The sequence below is a fragment of the Lissotriton helveticus genome, chromosome 1_1 (assembly GCF_964261635.1).
Source record: "Lissotriton helveticus chromosome 1_1, aLisHel1.1, whole genome shotgun sequence".
NCBI classification, from domain to species: Eukaryota; Metazoa; Chordata; class Amphibia; order Caudata; family Salamandridae; genus Lissotriton; species Lissotriton helveticus.
In genome coordinates, this window is record NC_136057.1 from 1,168,343,215 (window position 1) to 1,168,350,195 (window position 6,981).

Consider the following 6,981-nt stretch of genomic DNA (forward strand, 5'->3'; position numbering starts at 1 on the left):
TACCACCATTCTCACATCAACAAACACTCCAATTAACTTAAAAAAATTCAAACTAGCCTATACTATGCTTCCTTACATCCTACAACCAATCAAATCAAATCACACATAACACATATACTATAAAAGGGCTACATGCATTCTACCATTTGTTGCTGCTACCTATCTGGAAAGTAGATGCCAACACTTTGAAGATTTTGTTGCAGAATAAACATCTTTAAAGATCCAGCTTACTAGCTAATTAATCAAGTAAGTAACACAGCATTTTAGTAGAAAACTACATTAGAAGTGCACTATTTTCCTTACATCTCCTAACTCTTAGGCTTATTTTATTTTCATGTCTTCCTACTTTTCTGATAGAAACTACTCCAACACAATTCCTATTACATGGTCATATTTCTTCATGTGCAAAATCAGATAGTAAGTATATAATAATTCTCTGTTACACACCAACTGCTTTGTTTAAACACTAATTTACAAGAGTATTTATTTTTCATTGACATTATATTTACAGATATACAGAAATGGTGCTATTTCTACAGCAAAAACGATAAAACTAACCTAATTACACATGTAAGTATAGATGTGTTTGTTATAAAACGGCCAATTTCATTAATGCACATTTTTAAACAACATATCTTGCTTTTTACATCTTCCCTATAGATCATTTGAAAAATCCAAGATCAACTATAGCAAAACACAAAAATACCCTTCAGAAAAATGTAAGTATAATTGTTATTTGCTAAAATGTTGGCACAAAATACGCTAACTATATTCTTAACACCATGTTATTTATTTTAAATTGCCTCTACAGATATTCAGAAAACATCATACATCTATTCTACATATCATATGAAAACATCCTACACAAAATATACCAATATAGAAGAATCGCCTTGTAAAAAATTTAAGTATATTTATCATTTCTCTAAAACTGCCGAAAATAACACAGTCTATGTTCTAAACAACATCTTATCTATTTTATATTTCCTCTACAGATATTCTGAATACATCATACAGCTATTCTACCTACAACAAAGAAAACGACATATTTAGAAGTTAGTATACGTTTAAATCTGTTACATTTCCAAACGGTTCAGTATGAAAATTATAATATTTTGCTTTTATTTCTTCTATCTACTCTACAGATCATACCTGTACTAAATTGATGAACTCCAGCAATTACTACTATTCTACTATTTAAACAAGTAAGTATATGTAATGTTTACATCAAATGCACTAGTAGACAAAAATGACAACTGCTTTTGAGTAGGAAATACATTTGTTATATATAAACATTAACGTTGTTTTTCTATATTTTCATACCAACAGCAAATAAAGACATACATACAAGAACATCATTCAAAAGACATTTCTGCTTCTGTGACTACTACTTTGATTAACTGTAAGTATAAATGCATCACTAATGATGTTAGCACCACATAAGTAAAAAAATGTGTACTGATTTTGTTTCTTTCTACTCTTTCCTAGAACAAGTAAATCAAAATGACTGAAGGTGCAGAATTTGTCATGTCTCAGAAAAATAAATTGCTATTATGCTACATGGGTTATGTGTATAATCAGGAGAGACAAAGTGGTAGAAAGGTTTTTTGGAAGTGTACACAATATTACTCCAACAAATGTTATGGGAGGGCCACTACCAAGGAAACTAATGTGCTATTTACTAGAGAACATAATCATCCCCCAAATGTCACCGAAATTGAAATTAGAGATGCCTTAGAAAGTATTAAAAGTGCTAGCACACAAAGTGACAAACCCACCACCCAAATACTTAAAGAAGAACTGGTAAAAATCCCTAACCATGCTTCAGGGCAACTACCCTCTATTGATTCCCTGAAACGCACAATTGCACGCACCAAACGACTCACTAGCACAACCCAACCCAACCCAACTTGTTTTGAAGAAATTATTATTTCACCCGAAATGGCCATCACACACAATAAAGATAAATTTATTCTTTTTGATAATGAAAGTAGTACAAACAGAATAATTATGTTTGCAACTGCAAGTAATTTACGAAAAATCCAACAGTGTCCCCAATGGATGATGGATGGAACATTTAAACCCTGCCCAAAACCTTTTTACCAACTGTATTCCATCCACGGTTTATACCATCATTCTAACATACCTTTCATTTACTGTTTGCTACCCAACAAACAGCAAACAACCTACACCGAAATTTTAAATGTTCTCAAAACGGAAATCAATAATTATTTTCCCGAAAAAATAATTATTGATTTCGAATTAGCTATGATAAATAGCATTTTGAGAACATTTCCCCACACAGCAATCCAGGGTTGCTATTATCATTTTAATCAGAGTATATGGAGGCATCTCCAAAAATCTACTTTAAGTGTACTATACTCTACAGATAGCACCTTTGCCTATCAAGTTAAAAAGTTAATAGCCCTGGCCTACGTCCCTGTTACAGATGTTGCTGAACATTACAATTTATTAATTGACAGCGCATATTATAAGAGGAATGAGGATAAGCTAACACCATTGCTAGACTATTTTGAAGACACTTGGGTGGGGATCAGGACATCGACGCCAGCCCAAATTCCAGATCCCTTGGTGGAATGTCTATCTCAGTACTTTAAACCAAGAGGCGAAAACCAACAACAGTGTTGAAGGGTGGCATAATGCTTTCCAAGCAACTACAAACAGAGGCAAACCCACATTCCACAACCTTCTTGAAGCTTTGAAAAAAGAACAAAGCTATCAGGAACTAAGAATGGAACAATCAGTGTCACAAATAGGGCCCAAACTCACTAAACAAACCCAACAAATGTTCCGACTACTTCAAAGTCAAGTCACATTATACCCTACAACTAGAGGTTTAGAATTCCTGGCAATAATAGCAAAAAGTCTTCTATAAAAATGTCAAGTAAATATACGAATGTCTTCTTACAATACTAATAAAAATCACATGTCATAAACATATATAATGAATTATAAATAAAACATATTTGTTTGACAAACTTTTAAAAAATATGTAAAAAAATTCGTAACAAATATGCAATGTTTATAATTTTTTATAACATACACATAACATTAGAAATCGACATTTCCCACCCAATCAAAATTGTAAAATAAATACTTAAAATTTTTGGAATTGAGAGACGCAATCAAGGAAAAATCAATCCATACAATCCAATCCAATATCTTACTATTCCAATATGGGAAACCCTCAAAAACCCGAAAATAAATTGTAAAACGTAAAAAAACGCTCCAGGAAATCCCGAAAACAGTAGTGTGTACACGTTAGGATTTAAAGTTATATACACACAATTTTAAAAAAACGGTCACGCATATCAAAGTATCAATCCGATTCGAAACCCTCCAAAAAACCCGAAAAAGGTTTAAAAAGTGAAAAAACCGCTCCAGGCAAACACGAAAAATAGGAGATAAAAGTCAAAATATAAGCATAATAACTTAAACATTTGTTTCTCCGTTAAAAAACACGCTTCCTTCCATGTAGTTTTCATGCGAGGAACCGAAACCTGTAAAATAACATACATAACGAAAGCCACCCACAAATACCCCCTTCACATTTGTAAATATACTAACAATTAACATTAACCATGTAAGAAGACATTTCCGAACACTTAAAATTAGACTTGAAGGAAAAAAAGCACGACACATCTATAACGCAGACTTTTCACCCAAACGCTACTTAAACTAATAATACATACACCAAAAAACACTACAGAGTTTGATTACACCCTCAAAAATGACCACTTACTTATAATTTGTATTAAAAAATAACCTTACCTCTCTCCACGCGAAGCAACTCCCAACCGCGAGCTTCTCCAGTCCTGAATGGAGCGCAATAACCTTACGCGGTAAAAAAGTAGTCCCCTTAACCCATTTGTGTAAAAGGATAATAGAATAAACAATGTGAAATAAAAAATATATAATACATACACATGTATAATGTAACAAATTAATACACTATACTCATGACAATTTTCCTTTATTAACAAAAAATAATATATTTAATATAAATTAATATATAATATGTATTATATATTAATAATATAAAATAATTATGTAAAACTTTGAATAAAAGATGTAAATATTTAGTTATTCTGTATATTTATATGAATAATTTTGTGTATAATTTTTATAAAACATTATAAATGTTTATGGGAATAATTAATAATGATAAATAATATAACTTATTTATTGTTATTAATATAACAAGTAGAACCATTTAGTATATAAAGAATGGCCTGAAAAAAGTCTCTATTTTATCTGTGAATATATATATTTTTGTTAATAATCAATGAATGTTTATGTTTATTAATTAATAATAATAATAATTATTAAAATAATTATTATTTTTATTAATTAGTAAAAAAAGATTATATAATTATTTCTAATTATAACAAAATTATATAATTGCTTTACTAATATTTGATAAATACCAGATATTATAATTAAACATATTGTTTCCCTATACAATTATAAACTTTACAACCAAAGCGATTTGTATGTTTTATGTAAAAACAACATTGTGTGAAATATACACCAAGAAAATTTATTTTGGTATTTCAATTTATCCTAAGAAATGTAATAATAGTCATGTTACTTGTTAAAAAGAAATATGTATTATATATTTTATTATATTAATATTTAATATTAACATTATTAAATATTAATGTAAGAAATATATAACAAATCATTGTTTAATGTATTTCTATATAAATACTTTAAATTGTAAATGACTGATGGGAATATGTAAAATTTACTGAAAGAATCTAGTAATCCAAATTATTGTTTACATTGACCACATGTATATAAATGTAAAGATGTTATTGTGTGAATAATAAAAGTAAAAAAAAATGTGATGTTATATTTGATTTTGATTTTATTGTAGTACACAATAAAAAAATTAAAAATTGTTTAATAAACTAATTTGAAAACATCTATGTTGCATAATTTTTTATTATTAAAATACAGTAATGAACAAATGTATACAAATGTGCTGCACACTGACCAATTTTATATGTATTGTTACTACTCCAGTCAATCTAAAATCATAGAAGCTGCAGGACACTAGCAAAAATTATTTTACTATTCCTACTACACTCAAGGTAATACCATAAAATGTGGTGGAGACTAACCAATGTATTTTTATTAATCCAACTCCAGTGTTGGTAATATTACTGATGGTGCTGGACACCAACCAATTAATAATTAGAATTCCAACTCCACTCTAGCTACTGTCTGGAAACATGCTAATACATAAATTGTTTTTATCTAAATAAAGTGTACTAATGTAAAGTTATAATAATATCTATTTTCGTGTAATAAATTTAATGTATCACTGTTAAGTTAAACTATACATCAGCACTCTAAAATACCCAAAACTGTCCCAAAACACTAAAAAGACCCCTTGACCCTAAAGGCCAAAACTGACCCAGAACACTACAAATACCCCTTTATCAACAAACTGAAAACTGACCCTGAACCCTACAAATACCCCTTTACCCACAAACTGAAAACTGACCCTGAACCCTACAAATACCCCTTCACCCACAAACTGAAAACTGACCCTGAACCCTACAAATACCCCTTTACCCACAAACTAAAAACTGACCCAGAACCCTACAAACACTCCTTTACCCACAAACTGAAAACTGACCCAGAACCCTACAAATACCCCTTTACCCACAAACTAAAAACTGACCCTGAACCCTACAAATACTCCTTTCCCAACAAACTGAAAACTGACCCTGAACCCTACAAATACTCCTTTCCCAACAAACTGAAAACTGACCCTGAACTCTACAAATACCCCTTTACCCACAAACTGAAAACTGACCCTGAACCCTACAAATACCCCTACAACCACAAACTGAAAACTGACCCTGAACCCTACAAATACTCCTTTCCCAACAAACTGAAAACTGACCCTGAACCCTACAAATACCCCTACACCCACAAACTGAAAACTGACCCTGAACCCTACAAATACTCCTTTCCCAACAAACTGAAAACTGACCCAGAACCCTACAAATACCCCTTTACCCACAAACTGAAAACTAACCCTGAACACTACAAATACCCCTTTACCCACAAACTGAAAACTGACCCTGAACCCTACAAATAGCCCTTCACCCACAAACTGAAAACTGACCCTGAACCCTACAAATACTCCTTTTCCCACAAACTGAAAACTGACCCTGAACCCTACAAATACCCCTTTACCCACAAACTGAAAACTGACCCTGAACCCTACAAATACCCCTACACCCACAAACTGAAAACTGACCCTGAACCCTACAAATACTCCTTTCCCAACAAACTGAAAACTGACCCTGACCCCTACAAATACCCCTACACCCACAAACTGAAAACTGACCCTGAACCCTACAAATACTCCTTTCCCAACAAACTGAAAACTGACCCTGAACCCTACAAATACCCCTTTACCCACAAACTGAAAACTGACCCTGAACACTACAAATACCCCTTTACCCACAAACTGAAAACTGACCCTGAACCCTACAAATAGCCCTTCACCCACAAACTGAAAACTGACCCTGAACCCTACAAATACTCCTTTTCCCACAAACTGAAAACTGACCCTGAACCCTACAAATACCCCTTTACCCACAAACTGAAAACTGACCCTGAACCCTACAAATACCCCTACACCCACAACCTGAAAACTAACCCTGAACCTCCAAAAAACTCCTTTACCCACAAACTGAAAACTGACCCTGACCCCTACAAATACCCCTTTACCCACAAACTGAAAACTGACCCTGAACTCTACAAATAGCCCTTTACACAAGAACAGAAAACTGACCCTCAACCTCAAAAATACCCATTTACCCACAAACTTAAAAATTTCCCAAATCCCACTAAATACACCTTCACTCACGACTACCAAAATTACCCAGAACCCTAAACAATTAACCTATAACAAAAACTATGAAACTAAGCCAGAAC